Below are 15,864 nucleotides of genomic sequence, written 5' to 3' on the forward strand. Positions count from 1 at the left end.
GGGTCATGTGTTGGACTCTGCTGGGCATGTTTCCCACGTCCTGTCCGCCTCACCCAGCTCCAGAGCAACATTTTGGAGAGATGCTGACAAATCCTCTGTCCCCTCTGGGACTGACGTGGCAGCTGTCACAGCCAGCACTGGGTTGCTGGTGGCCCTTGCACTTTCTGCTCCGGTGTGTGTGGAGGTGGGAAAAGTCCGATTTGATGGAAATATTCTTAAGAAAGCCTGTCAACCTGATTTTTATCTTGATGTTTACCCAGCTGGAAAGCTGGTGGAAGTTCAGACAACACCTCTTGAAGCGCTGGGAATGTGTGATGTGCAGCACAGCCACTGCTCCTGCCCGGCATGGTCCCTCCAGCCACAGTGAGGGATGCTGGAGGGGGTGGCAGGTCTCTAATCCCCATCCTACTGGTGTGTGCCTGCCTGCTTCACTCAGCCTTTTGCAGGTCTGTTTAGTTTGGGCAGAGTGAGAGGTGGGGAGGAGGAGCAGAGCTGCTGGGAGTTGAGGAGGGTGAAAGCACAAAGGGGAAGAGAGGTGGGCAGAGTTGTGGAGACGGATACTGGGAGGAAAAGGAGGTGACGTGGCTCATTTGCCTGGTGCCTTAGAAGTTGCTCGGTTAAATTAAGTGTTCACTAGGGAGCCTCATTTGGCTTTTAAATAACTTTGGAGCGTGTGAATGCTCTGTGCTGCTTTCTGTGGCGGGAGCCACCTCCTGTCCCCATCTCTCTTTAAAGAATGTCCCCCTGTCGACTTTGGGTCATGGGAGGGGCAGCTTGGTGGCCATATGCTTTCAAAAAGCCCTTCCAGTTCTCCCCGTGCTCCTCATCACTCCAGACCATCCATCTCTTGACTTTTGCCAGTCTGGCTGCTGCGAGCTTTGGCAGTTGGGAGTGACCACGAGTCCACTCTCCCACAGAGGCCGTGGCATTCCAGGAGCTTTGGTGCTCATCACACAGCACCAGCTGGTTTGGGATGAGCTAGCTGGTCTTCCATCCACCTCTATATGAGCATCTCACTTAAGGTAGAGCTGAAGCCCCTTTGGCAGGGCTGTGTATTTCTTCTTTTCTGTCAGCCATCTGAAACACTTCTCCAAGAGACTGGAGAATGATTTTTTTTTTTTCCCCTGAAATACCTTATTTCCCTGGTTGTCCTTTGGCGCAGAACTGGATGTTATTTGTGTGCTTGGGCATCCTGCTACCTGGTAAAGGAAGTTCATTGTGCTCAGTTTGATTTAATTTCTGTAGAAAATAAAAGTATTTCAAGCTGTTTCCTTTTCTTGGGCTCCAGAATAATCATAGAATCATGGAATCAACCAGGTTGGAAAAGACCTCCGAGATCATCAAGTCTAACCCTTGATCCAACACCACTGTGGTTACCAGACCTTGGCACCTAGTGCCACATCCAGTCTCATCTTAAAAACCTCCACGGATGGTGAATCCACCACCTGGGCAGCCCCTTTCAATGTCTGATTACTCCCTCTGGAAAAAGTTTCTTCTTAATATCCAACCTAAACCTCCCCTGGCACAGTTTAAGACTGTGCCCTCTTTTCCTACTGCTGGTTGCCTGGGAGAAGAGACCAATGCCCACATGGCTACAGCCTCCTTTCAGGTAGTTGTAGAGAGTGATGAGGTCTCCCCTGAGCCTCCTCTTCTTCAGACTAAACAACCCCAGCTCCCTCAGCCTCTCCTCATAGGACTTATGCTCCAGTCCCTTCACCAGCCTCATTGCTCTTCTCTAGACAGTGCACCTTTGTGATGGAGGATGCCAAAGGCATCCTAAAGATGGGAATACAAAGGATGTTTGCTTTCCAAAAAACTCCATCTCTGTCAAGGATGGGGACTATTCCCCACGGGGTAGCCCCCCTGGGGAGACCAGCTGTGTCCCTCCATGCAAGCAGATTGTGGCCACCAGATGCCACTGAGGTACCTCCACACAGGGCTGCTTCCTTGCTCTTGTCCTCCACCATGTGCCCACCAGCCTCTTCCAGACATGGTGGGGGAAGGTTTGGGAAGAGCACACCCCATTTTCCTCATAAAACTCTAAACAAGAGGCTTGGCCTGGTTTAGATTTTAAAAATAACTTGCACATTTGGAAGCTGAAGTTTCAGAAGGGCTCCGAATGGGATAATGGCTTTGATCGTGGCAGTCCAAAGATCAAGGGAGGGCTTTTTAGGTTTGCTGCATCAGCTGGAAAATATATTGTAGCGTCTAGACTTTATCATCCTTGAGCAAGGCCTTTTTTTTTTTTCTACTCTATGAAAGGTCTAATCCAAAGCCCATGTACAGTTGATAGGAGGCCTTCTTTGGAGAGGAGCCTGCTCTGGACTTTGATTGTGTCCAGAAGCATGTTGAAAGAGGTGGAGATCAGCTCTGGGCTTTGAAGGACTCTGAGACTCTGCTCTACAGACACTGCTGTTTCTGACAAGCCGTTGGCATGGATAGAAGTTGTGTCAGCAGAGGGGTGAGGAGGCTGAGGATGGAGACCTGCTGTGTGCCAGCTCCCCAGTCCCCGGATAGGTTCTTGCAGCTGAGCGCTGCTGAGACCTCACTGCTCATCCTTTGGCTGCTGTGGTTATGGCCAGCTGCTCAGACCAGCATCTCCCACAACTGTCTCAGTTTTGGCTGTGTAATAACCATAAATGTCCACATTTGTTGATGTCTGGACAAAACTTCAGCATTTTTTGCTGAGGTATAGAAAATGTATGGTTTTCTCTCTTTACCTTTCCACATTTATGTGGGTTTAAAAAATATTTTTTAATTATTTTATTATTTTATTCTATTATTTGTTATTTGTCATCATTCCAGTGTATTAGAGACAGAGGAGGAATTTCCTTAGGTGCTTGGAATAAACTCAAAAGCCTGTCATGAAGGTGAGGACATCTGACTACATGTATTCATAGAATCGTAGAATCAGTAAGGTTGGAAAAGGCCTCCAAGATCATTGAGTCCAACCTTTGACCAATCAATCACCACCTTGTCAATTAAATCATAGCCCTAAGTGCCACACCCTGTGGTTTCCTGAACACTTCCAGGGATGGTGACTCCACAGCTTCCCTGGGCAATCCGTTCCAATGCTTGGCAACCCTTCCAGTGAAGGAACTCTTCCTGGTGTCCAACCTGAACCTTCCCTGGTGTGGCTTGAGGCCATTTCCTCTTGTCCTGGCTACAACCTCCTTTCAGGTAGTAGTAAAGAGGAGTAAGGTCCCCCCTGAACCTCCACTTCTCCAGGCTGAACACCCCCAGCTCCCTCAGCCACCCCTCACAGGACACTCTCTAGACCCTTCCCCTGCTTCATTGCCCTTCTCTGGACACGCTGCAGCACCTCAGTGTCTTTCTTATTGTGAGAGGCCTAGAACTGGACACAGTAGTCGAGGTGTGGCCTCACCAGTGACAAGCACAGGGGGACTGACTCTTCCTGAAAGCCCACGCAGCAATGGAGCTGCAGAAGGTGACCCATTGAGAAAGCAGAGGCAGTTTTATTTTGGGACGCTGTTGGTTCTTCTGCACAAGGGTCTTGGTTGTGTTCTGGCACGTGTGTCTTTGTCAAAGTCATCACCAGCCATCTCTTTGGCGGGCACTGCCACGCACCATTGACTCAGTGCCCGAGGCTTTGGTGGGGTTGCAGCCTAGTTATGAAAGCTTCATCTGGAAGCTTTGGGAAACATTTGGAAATGTTTTGGAAAACATTTGGATCGAGGATGCCGTAGCTCTGAGCTTGGTTGTTTCCCTTTGCTTTGTCCTTGAGCGAGAAAACTGCTGTTGGGTTTGTGTTTTTCTTTCCATCAATTATTCTTTTAGACATACTTATTTCCAAGGATAAATCAGAGCAAATGCCAGTGTGAAAATAGTCTGTGGTGTAAAATAGTACTAAAATTGTGCTGGAAGGGATCTGGAGAGGTTACCTTGTCCCCAGGGCAGGGTCAGTTGAATCCATGCATTGGCCTGGAAGGCGATTGTCTGTGCTGGGAGTTGTTTTGTCATAAATTATCTCGGGAGCAGAGGCAAAAATCTACAAAATAATGCTGTCAGTATGTGTGTGTGAGCCTTCCCCAGTTTATTCAAATCATTTGCTGAATAAGTGTTGAAAATTAATGCTGGGTTTGTTCCCAGAGCTATTCAAAGTAATATTCCAGAGTAACCTTTTCTGTTTTGGCATTTGCCAAAATACTGCGAATTTCATGGGCAAGATGTGGTTTTGTCTGTTTTGCCCCATTTCTGAGACAACCAGACCCCAGAAGCCCCACTGGGACAAAGAGCAGTTTTTTCTTCGTTGCTTGTGAATTAGTTGTGACTTTTCAGTTTTCCAGGTGGTCGCCAGCCCTGTGGAAATCCACAGCAATTGCTCCCCTTGACATCTGCAGGTTTAGATAAAGTTGTGAGATCCTGGGCAAGGATCACTAGAAATCCTCATCTGCTTTGAGACTGAGTGCCAAGTGATGACTTTCAGTTAATTTCTCCTGCATCTTCCTCTATCCCAGCTTTGTGTCTTGAGCAATGGATCAAAAAAAAATAGTCCTAGTCCTAATCTCACCATCTTTTAAAGGTGCTGCAGAGCTCCATGGTTTTTTTCCCTTGCTTATAGCTCTCCATTTCAGGGATGAAAGGTGTTGATAGAGGTTCACCTGTAGCCAGCTGGATGCGGGCTTGCCCTCCAGCCAGTGTCGCGTTGGTATTAGAATACACACAGCCCAGATGGTGACTGTTTTTCCTTCATCTGGTCGTTCTCCCAACCGGTTTATAGTAGGTGATAGTGGAATTCATCCATCTTTGGCCATGTGGAAGTCTTGGCAACATCCCCCATCAGCCCATCTGTATGTTTAAAGTGAAGATGACTGGCATTAGCGTTATTGTTTGGCCAAACGTACGTGGAGATATCACGGCTTAGATTTGTTACAGATGGGTTTCTGGATTTAGTTTAAGGCATTCTGCCAGCCAATTTTATATCTGTGTAAAAGTGATTGGCATCCCTATAAATAAAGCTGCTGTGGGGTTATAAATCTAAATATACTTATTCATTAAATTATTTTTACATTTCCAGTGGGTTGTCATCCTGGCTTATCATAAGCAAACCATGTTCTTTGCCTGTGTATTATTCACAGCTCCAGAAATGCGGCTTCTGACGCCTTGAAATATTTTTTCACTTGGAAATACATGTGTGTGAGCTGTCCATGAGTTCTCTGTGCTGTGGTGGGATGAAGGACCTCCTCCCTGGGACTTCCTCACAGGCATCACTGGGAATGACCCAGCCCTGGCAGAAACAGTTGAAGTGGTAGTGGCTGTAAATATGAGAATGTGAGTTTTTCTTTTTTGGCTCACAAGTGAGTATGACTTTGCTGGGCAGCCTGGTAAATGCTATTTGTATGGCTCCTTCAGTGCTGGGAAGGGCTCCTCCATAATCGTCTCCATCCATGTCCTTGAGCAGGGCGTTGTGCAAAGTTTCTTCTTTCTGTGATGCAGGCTGGGCTGCATTGGGAATGGGGATCCTTACACCTCATTTAACCATCCCTGCTGTCATTTTTCCTACAGGAGTGAGGAAAAAAAGTCCCCCAGACCAGCTCCAGGTGCAGCTGTAAGCTGGGAAGGGAGAGCCTGGCCAGCTGCCCACACAGCCAGGCAGTGATACAGTCCCTGGTAAATCTGGCTTAGTCTTTGAACAGGCTTATGAGAATACTGCAACCTCTGGTTTCTTTGAGGTTTTTTCCCTTCTCCTTTCAAAGAATTTGAATATTCATTCAGTAAATGATGAAACAAAGAGCACGTGTGCCTGAGTGGCTGAATATCAGCCACCTCACTTTCCTCAGTAATAGCATGTATCATTGAAAGTTAACTCATTATTTTAGTTTAGTTTCCTAATGAAAGGAATCTTTAAAGTCAGTCTGTCCATCTGGTCCTCCTCCCCTACTACAGACAATCCATCAGGCCCATTGGCTGGTTTTGTCCTTTCTTTCAGATTGGTTTTCATCTCAAATACATGGAGCTGCTTCAAGTTTTGTCAAAACAGGCATCACGTTAGAAGGGTGTTGCGGAGGCTTTTTATTAAGGGATGCAATGAAACCTCAGTCCATACTAGAGACCAGAGAATACACATAAATGTTATGAACATCCAAGCCAATAAAGAGTGCTTTAGTTGGATTTACCATGTTATGAGACACCAGAGAGCCCATGCTGTGGGTCTCTGCACAGATACGTAGGTGTTGCCGGGGGGATGTTCGCCTATGTGTGAATTCTCTGATGTCTAATAAAAGTCAGTTCATCCTGCAGCCTTAATATAAAAGTGCCTTATGTTGCTTATATTCACAGGAGGAAATCTTTTTTGTTCCTTTTGGTATTCCTACTGCTGCTTACCCCACCAAGAGTGGTTTCTGTAGCAGGCTCAGTGAAGTCTTGTAGGGTCATCAGAGGCTGTTGTCAACATTTGGGTGTCTTAAACCTTTGCTGGAGCTGGTTGCCAGTCTATGTGGCATTTGGCATTGTTGAGGGAGGCCAAGCTGCTGGGATTCAGCATCCTGAAGGTGGGAGCTGGTTAATGCTGTTGGAAACCTCCCCGTGCTTCGTTGCAGGAAAGCATAGTGTGGCAGATGAGCAGCAGAGGGAGAGGAGAACCTGTCAAGCCTGAGTGGTGGGTCCCTGCACCTGGGTTATTTCTGGTGCACAGTGGGCTGAGTTGTAGCTGCATGGTGGAGGTATATTGGAGGTACCAGGGGTGATGTATGGCTTGGACAGACCAACTGTATTTGACAAACTCAAGGTGAAATGAGTCACCTTGTCTGGTGCAGGTTAGAACAGAGATTACCCTGGCTGTGGCATGAGCCTTGCTGTGTGGCTGGTGCCAGCAAACAGAGATGTGGTGGCCTCCAGGAATGACATTCCCATGGTCCCCATGTCCTGCTGCAGACCCTGATGCAGTAATGGACCCCCTTAATCCCCACACCAGCAACAGCTCCTGGTTGGCATGTGTTACCGAGGCTCTGGAAGTGCTGGCATGGGTGCTCAGAGCATCTGTAAGGTAGTCTGGAGGTTATGGTGTGACCAGCTGGGCTTGGTGCTGCTGGTAGATGGGTCCTGCCATGGGTGTGAGATCATTTCATCACCTTATGTCTTGGGGGGAAGGGAGAGACACTGAAAGACAAGCCACTGACTTCCCTGCAGGGGTATGATGGGGTGCAAACAGGACTTGACATTCAGTGTGTTCTTGGTGAGCTGCCAAATGTTTGCATATCAGCCTGGCTTTCACTGGTAGGTGTCAATACTTCTTTCCACGCTGGGTTTCCACCAGAGCTTGAATTCTTTGCAGTGTTGGGGGTTTTTCCCTCTTTGTTTCTTTTTTTCTTTGGTTCCTTAGTAAGAACACGGCTGAAGCACTGGGAGCCCAATCTAAACCTGTCCATTACACATGACCCGATTAGACGCCATGGTAATAAGCATTTGAATCCAAAGCTAGATTAGGCAGGGAGCAGTCTGAGGCTGGATTTGCATAGCACACATTCCTTTTCCATAGGACGTGTTGGTAAATCTACTGAAAGTGAATTTAGAAAGCGCTGGCAGGCGTCAAGTGCTCCTGTTGATGCATGGCTTGCTCTCCTCACTAGGCACTCAGCTGGGAAAAAAATGCCTGTGATTGCCTGGAAGATGCTTTTTCTCCTCTCTGCCTGCTCTCATGGCTCATGTTGCAGTCGATAAGGATGGGTAGCTCGCGCCAGCTCTAAAAATCTGCATTAATGGGGGTTTGAATGTTTTTGCCTGGAGAGGCAATTATTTCAAGGTGTTTTCTCTTCCTGTGACAACTCTGGCAGTGGTGGAGTGAACCTGGAATTTTCAGGTACCTAAATCCAATTTGCAGGTTTTTCAAGCTTTCTCTGCAATGTTACAAGGTCTTATGCTGGAAAATGCTGCAAAGATCTGTTATCCAAAAGCCATTTAATTTCCTTCCCCTGTGGACAGCATAGGACTGTGGGTGATCTCAGGGTCAGTCTCTCTCTGAGTTATTTCATTACCATGTGTTTAGGGCACCCAAACTGCAGTGTTAATCTGGGGCAATGGGATACAGAGGTCAGACTCAGGGGAAAATGTTTTTCAAGGTTTAGGGCAGTGGCTAGGCAGCAACCCTGCAGGCTCTGTGTTGAGATGGAGGTTCTGAATGCTGGAGATTCTGGATGCTGAAGGTTCTGGATGTTCTTGTATCATCCATCTCAGGATATGAGATGGATGTGTTTGTGGGAAGAGCTAAGCAGAAAACAGCCTCATCTAACCTGTCTAGAGGTGACCTCTGACTTGTGACAAAGTGTAGAGCAATGGTACCTTTGGATGTCTCAGCAGAGCTGCTCTGATGTTGTTGCAGTCCCTGAGCCAGTGGCTTGACTTTGCTTTTTTGTTGTCAGGGCTCTGCTTTAGCTACCTCGGGAGCCCAATGAACGTGGCTCGCCCCGCTTGAAGCCTTTGCTTGTGTCCCTTGTTAGCATGAGCATGAGGAAGCAAGAATTGAGGAACAGGGATCATGGCACTGGGTTTCAAGCTTGGTTAGACCTGCTGGGCCCCACTTTGTTATCAGTGGTGTTGTCTGGGCTGTGTTGTACGATCTCACCATCTGATGGATGGAAAGCTGCAGCCCTGAGCAGCCTCTATCAGCCAACTCAGTTGCCACCTTTGCTCATAGAGGTGTTTCAGCTTCAAAGCTGCTGAAGGAATGGGAGTGTATTTCTGAGTGTTGGGGATGCACTTTCTCACTGGAGAGCTAGTAGAGCTGTGTCAGTCAGATACATCACCCTGGAACCAGGAAAGGAGGTGAGCTTTGAAGGAATGTCACAAAGCACTGATCACCAGCAGTGCCTGAAGTCTTTCCAAGGTGGCAGATAAGAAGAGCTCTGTGAGATGCCACCAGCCCCAGGACTCAGGAAACTCAAAGAGGTTCTTCATCACTTTGGACTGTGAGTAAACTGGACTGGTGTCGATGGGGAGAAGTATTTTCACTTTGCTGTCTGGAGTGGTGAACGCCAACCCCGAGTAAGAGGCCACCTGCAAGGAGTTGTGAGCTTGTGTCGTGGTTTTGGTCCAGCTGGCAGCTCAGCCCTACACAGGATCTTTGTCACTCTCCCCCGGTGGGATGGGGGAGAGAATCAGAAGACTCAAAGTGAGAAAACCCATGAGTTGAGATAAAGACATTTTAACAGGGAAAGCAAAAGCTGCACGTACAAGCAAAGAAAAATGAGGAATTCATTCACCACTTCCCATGGGCAGGCAGGTGTTCAGCCATCCCCAGGAAAGTAGGGCTCCATCACGTGTAATGGTGAATTGGGAAGACAAATTCCATCACTCCAAACGTGCCCTCCAGCTTTAAATGCTGAGCATGACTCCAGATGGTCTGGAATATCCCTTTGGTCAGGTGGGGTCAGCTGTTCTGGCTGTGTCCCCTCCCAGCTGCTTGTGCATCCCCAGCCTCCTGGCTGATGGAGTGGGCTGAGGAGCAGAAAAGGCCTTGGCTGTGTCAGTGCTGCTCAGCAAGGACTAAAACATCTCTGAATTAGCGACACAAATCTAAAACACAGCCCCATACCAGATACAGTGAAGAAAATTTACTCCAGCCAAAACCAGCAGAGCTAGGAAAGGGGCAGAACTGGTTTGAGGGCTCTGGAAGGTGGGCAAAGTGGTGGTGTTGAGCCATGGAGCACCTCTGCAGAGATCAGTGGGTACACAGAGAGTGCTGGTGGGTTAGAGAGTGTGGTGCTGCACCCCAGCAGGAGGGGGTGACATTGTGGCTCTCTGAGCCCATGTCATGCCCGTGTTGGCCTCTGGGAAGGTACATCTGTGCTCGTGGATGCATCTGAACTGTGGTTAGTGCCAGATATGTAAACATCCAGTCTGCCCTCCTGCTGCAGATGAGATTCAATTTTAAAAAATCAAACACAGTTATCTTCTCTCAGGGTGTCTGAGCCTCTCAGGATCCCCTTGGGTCACTTTTTCAAAGCAGTTCTTTGCAATTGCAAGGCTTCTTTTTTTTAATGAAAAGGGAGATGATTGTATAAATATCTGCAGGGATGGGAAGCTTGTATTGCAAAATGGGTGCAGTGTGAAAACCTGCAAGATGAGAAATCCACTCTGTATATAGCCCTGGCAGGGAGGTGGCCACTGTTGCTGTGATATTGCCATTTTGAGGGGGTTTCCTCACTGAAACATTTGCTCCAGTGGGGTGGAGAGGCTTATTTTATAAACAGTATATAGAGATGGAGGTTGGCAAGTTGTCTGAAGCACTAGGGATGCTATGTATGCCCTATTTAGAGTTCACACTGTCTGGGGAAAACCAGATTTGGTTAAATCAATGCACAAAGGAAAAAGTGACAATCCTGTGCATGTACTCAGTGTGTTTAAATTTGGTTTGTATTGATGCTGCTGATGCTGATACTTTCCCGGATTAAGGATTAAAATAGCCTCTATTGATTTTTAAATGCATCCCCTTGGGATCTCCACTGGATTGACATTCCCCTCTGGATGCTCCAGCTGGGAAAGAGGGACCTTCTTTTGGTCCACCCCTGGCAGTGATGTGTCAGGTGACTTCAGTGTGAGCCCTTCCTTGCTCCCTGCCCTCTGTAGGAGGCCGGATAATTAGGCAGTTAAAACCATGTGCCTCTATTAGGACAGGTCTCTGAATTGCAGGTGGTGGATTTGAGCAGCTGTCGTGGAAACTCGTGGCACAGGGTGGTGCAGCAGAGCTTGTGGTCAGAGCAGGGCTTGTGCCATCAGCTACATTGTGTTGTATCCACATAAAAAAAAACCATAATCAAGCCTTCCAATTAATCTCACTTGCTGTGCACGCCTGCTTTTCTTTATTACATTTAAATGCAAACAGTCTTTCAGTGAAATGTGATAAAAGATGCTGGTTTTTTCCCAGGCTGGGTGGGAGCGTCACGTTGGAGCTGTTGGGATCGTGTTGTGCTTGATGTGAACTCACATTGTTTTTCTGTGTTCATCTGCTGAAGCACGGGGAGGTATCAGTGTCATACTGGAAGGAAAGCGGCCGGTGGGCCTTTTCTGCCATTAGACATATTTATCAAAGAATTCTCAACTCCAGGGTTGTACTTTAGGGGGGAAAAAAATCACTCTGGATTAACATCAGGATTTAAAACCTTTAAAAGGAAATCAGTATTGCAGATGGGTAGGCAATCTGAGGGATCTGACAAGTGTATTTTGTTTGCTTTGGGCACCTTCCAGACTACAAGTTTAATGATGTCTTGAAGTTTAATGATATCTTGAAGTTTAATGATATTTACCCATCAGGGGTCCCTGCTGGGAAGGACTCCTGTTTACAGCAGCCTCCACCCAGTTTCCATCTTGAAAGAGAAAGAAACCAGCTTGCCACTCACCACAAAATACATGAACACCTGTGGTTTCAGTAGCCTCACCTTCAGCATGGATAGTGCTAAAAATCTCCAAACACAACCCAAAACGAGCCTTACAGGACTCAGCCAGTAGCTCCTTGTAGCCTTGTTGTGGTGCTGGCCCCATGGCAGATGTTGCTGTGCTGATGGACTGGAAGCATTTGCTGCTGAGCAACTTGGAAACTCCAGTTTGCGAAGCCAAATTAAGAGGCTTCAAGAGAGGAAAAACCTGTCTGCCTTCCCCCCTCATTTTTATACTCGGAGAGCCCTTCTCACCCTGGGAACTACTGCTGAAATGGGGAGCAGTGAAATGGAAAGCTCAGCAGTGAGGCTTTGCATACGATAAATCATAGTCACAGCCCGAATATTCATTGGAGGAGCAGGGCTTGACGCTGGGGGAATGAAAAAAAGGAGGAATTAAAATAAAGGAAGGTTGATTGAACTATTGTTCTCCAGGAAAAGGCTAATTGGCAAACAAATATCCTCCTCCAGTGAGAAATACAGCTCCTCTCTCCTCGCTTGCCAGGCTGGTGAGTTTATATTAATACCATTTGCATTGTTAAAAGAACTTGTGATATCAGGGCTGGGCTTCTCAGTTGGTATTATCACCTTCTGGAGGTGTGTTGTGCTTTGAATGAACGTTTTCCCTCAGCTGGGGCCAAAACCAGCGATGGAAATGGAGTGAGGCTGGATGGTGCTTGTGTTTGCAAGTGATAGGTGATAGGAATGGAGCCCGGGTGGAAGAGGATGCTCATCCCTGAATGCTCAGCAGGGCTGTAGGAGCCCTCTGAGCTGCCCAGGGGGTCTTGCATCCCTCCCTCTTGTCTGGTGTTGTCCTTGAGGGCTGCCTGGACAAGGCTTGGCATCACTCAGCCCAGACACCCTCAAAGGATCCCTGAGAGAGCAGGTTCAAATGGCAAAGGAGAAATTCTGTGAGGCTCTTCTCTGCAAGGCGTCAGGCTTTCAGGAGAGTCCCGGGTCGGTGCTAATCCATTCCTGCGTGTAACCTCGGCTCTGAAAGGGCCTTCTCTGCCCCTTTGAGCCCCTCCACAATGCAGCCCTGACAGCTGCCGCCCCAAAACAAGAGGGGGTGGGGGCAGCACTGGGAGGAACAGCCCCTCCCACTGCGTTTCCTTTCTGTTAGGTTTTTCTCTGCCGCTTTCTGAAGCCGAGCAGGGGCAAGGGGAGGGCAGGGGACTGCCCCAGCATCCTTCCTGTAGAGCCCCCTGCCTTCCTGGGAAGTCTCTTGGACTCTGACAAGTGTTGGGCCTGGGTTACAGGATGCAAATCATTCAGTATCTTAAAGGGAGCAATATGTGACTTGAAAACTCTTTCTTCCTGCCAGTGCCCACCCACCCTGTTTTTTTGGTTTGCTTCTGAAAAAAAAAGGACCACAAATCCTCCCGGCTGCTGGAAAAACAGGCATATGTGTGTCTGTAGAACTGGGTCATTTAGGACCCTGGTGATTATTAAGAAATATATATATTTTTATATAGGTTCCCAAACTGGGTCTTGTCTGTGGTTCCATGCTTGTTGCCCTTGTTCCTGAAATAAATGGCATTAGCCTGAGCTGATCTGCTGGAGCTCCTGTAAGAAGCAATCTGGAGTGTTTTGAAGGATCCAGTGCCAGTGCTCAGCTCATCCCTGATCAAATTTACCCTTTTAGTGGAGAACTCATGACCTCCTTTGGTGTTACTCACTGTCTATACGACTGGGAAACTTCCAGCAAGGTTTGGTTTTTAATCCTCGAAAGCCAAACAACGTTTTTCTCCAGCAGCATGTTCCCTGGATATGTGCACTGAGCTGTGCACCACAGGGGGTACTGGGCTGTGTGGGGATCCCTGGGCCAGCTCCTGATGTGGGAGGATAGATGCTGCAAGCCCTCAGCACCTTCTCCTTGCATCCAAGCTTATCTCCATTCCGTGGGACAGACGTGGTCCTGCAGCACACCATCAACCATCCCCTGCTCCAGATTTTTTTTGCTGGCTTGCCAAAGCGAGCGGCGCTGCTCCGAGGATTGATTTCACTTGGAGAGCATTAAGACAGATCCCGTCTCACCCTGCTGTGCGCCACACTCTTACCTCTTAAAACTGAATTACAGAGGCAACAGCCTGTGTGCTTCCCTTGGCAGAGAGCTCACTCGTGCTGGAGAGGTGACTCCAGCAAGCTGGGCGGGGATACTCTTGCAGCACCATGGAGGTTGTTGCTCTTTTCCCTGAATAGCATCATCAACACCTCCAAGGTGGGAGCCCCGTGCAGACATACAAAAAAAAAGTCTCTACCAACACTTTTGCTGCTTTTGATAGGTGTAAGTTTTAAGTGGAAAAAGGAGGGCTTTCCTTGCGTGTTACAAATTCGTGAAACTATTTTTTTTCCTGCCCTGGTGAGCACATCAGTGTTTGCTGGCTCTGTGAATAAACTGGTCTGATTTTTCTTCCTGCGCTCTGAATGTCACCATCGAGCCCCCGAAGCTCGTCTGCCCTTGAGCAGAGCAAAATGTTTTCTTGACAGACAGCAGGCCCAGATGTCTGCTTCAGGATGTGACAAATGCCACAATAAAAGGAAAGAATAGAAAGAGGAGGTGACACATTTTAGGTGAGCATCGGGTTTTTGGCAGATAGGGCTTTCTGGAAGCAAGCTGAGAGCCTGTGGCTGCAGCCAGCTCTGGTTGGCATCAGGGGCAGTGTGCTGGTGGCTTTTGGGTTCCAGGGAACCTAAGCAAAGTTTGGGGATGCAGAACACTCTCTTTGTTGGGTTCAGAGAGTATAGCTTCTGGGAAAAGGAAGGAGGACCTGGGGTAATTCAGGATTTGGTGGATGTATTTATAAATCCATGGAACCCAAATCTTTGAGATTTGCTTACACTGAGAATTACGGCTCTTGTGATGTAGTAGTGATGACTCAGGATCCTCCTGGCAGCTGCATCACAGGAGGGGTCCTGTCCCCATCCCCTTTTATAGTTGCTGCGTTGAGAGTAGGTGGATGGAGAAAAGGCAATCATCAAATAGTTTAAAGCCTTTTAACCAAGTGTTTTGGGGTTTTTGCCCCCCTCTGTTGATATGCACAGATTTCCACCAAACAAAAGCACTCCCCTCCTGTACAGTCTGTGCCCAAAAACAGCTTTACACTGGAGAAAGGGGGTTTTGGAAATCAGCATGGGAGTTTCTGGCCAAAAATTTATCCTGGTTTCTTTAAACGGGAACAGCTGTGTTGGGATGTCAGCACAATGCTCAGCACGGGGTCCCACTGGAGGTGCTGGTGATGGGCTCAGGTCCTTTGAGCTTCTGTGTTGGAGGGAAGGTGGCTCCTGCTTAGGGGAAGGCAATCCTGTTTCTGAGCATTTCATCCATGCAAGGGCTCAAATGTCAAACCTGTTATTTTTAAAACTGAATAATGCTTAGACCCTCCTCATTAAAAAGTGTTCCTTTACACCAGATTTGGTGCAAACATGAAATGGGGCAGCACTTCTCACTCTTGAGAGGGATGAGCCCAAATGCTGCTGCCTCATCAGATGGGCAGAGCACCATGCACACACTTCTGAGGGCTCACAGTCAGGACCAAATCCAAGAAGAGGGCAGGTTACTGAGCAGAGCCAGGGAGGGTGCTGGCTGTCTATGGTCTATAAGGTGAAAAACCAAAATGTGCCTGGGAAAGGCTTTGATGGTTCTCAGGGGATGCCACAAACGCACAGCCGTTCTGAAAAATGCTGTGGGAGCATCTAGTTATTATTGCAGTGGAGGTCTGGACACGACTAACAGTGGGAGGAAAATCACCTAGAATTGTTTTATTAAAAAAACTTATTTAGTGGGTTTGACGTGCCCTGGGCCAGCTGTTATATTCATGGGGAGAACCACTGATGAAGGATGCGGCATTGCTCAGTGGTGGGATGTGACAAGCACGGGCTACAATGTATGGGATGCCAAATTGCTGCCTTCTGCATGCTGTAAAAAGGGGTCCAGGAGACTTGGCACTGGCACTTGTTGGGGGTGACAGTGTCTTCCAGAAGTGCTTGCTGAGGCAAATCATCTCCCAGCCATCACCAGCCAAGGGGACCACTTTGCAAAGATGGAAGAGAGTTGGGATATTTCCATCAGTCAGGAGCATCCCAGGCTGTGCCAAACCTCTATGGGGTGGAGGGAGACAAAGCTTGACATGGCCCAAGATGCCAAAATCAGTTGGGACTCTGCAGAGATGGTCAGTGACTGCTGTTGTACTTGCACAAAAACAAGTGCAGTGCACTGGAATAAAGCTCCCTGTCGAGAGAGAGCTCGCTCAGGACCTTGCATCCTCGTTTTGGGAGGGGATGGGAGGGGAGCCAGAAAAACAACACACTAATATTCATATTTGAGGATTTAGCTCCTGGCTCCTGGGTGGGTTTGGAGGAGGCGGGTGTGAAGGGGAGCGTGCGCTCTCCTTTGCATGTGTTTGTACCCTTGTTGGGTATTTTTAGGCTGCAGACCGCAATGCTGCAATACCAGTGCTGGCTTCAAACCAGC

The 15,864-nt window shown here is 48.0% G+C and overlaps 1 protein-coding gene across 2 annotated transcripts in view; it reads left to right on the forward strand.

Annotated features, from left to right (window-relative positions):
• Positions 1–15,864, forward strand: part of DAAM1 (dishevelled associated activator of morphogenesis 1) — a 95,646-nt gene that overhangs the window by 20,685 nt on the left and 59,097 nt on the right. The window lies entirely within an intron of this gene.

Source organism: Pipra filicauda, unplaced genomic scaffold (assembly GCF_003945595.2).
Source record: "Pipra filicauda isolate LSUMZ 115617 unplaced genomic scaffold, ASM394559v2 scaffold304_size882533_pilon, whole genome shotgun sequence".
In the NCBI taxonomy this organism is placed as follows: domain Eukaryota; kingdom Metazoa; phylum Chordata; class Aves; order Passeriformes; family Pipridae; genus Pipra; species Pipra filicauda.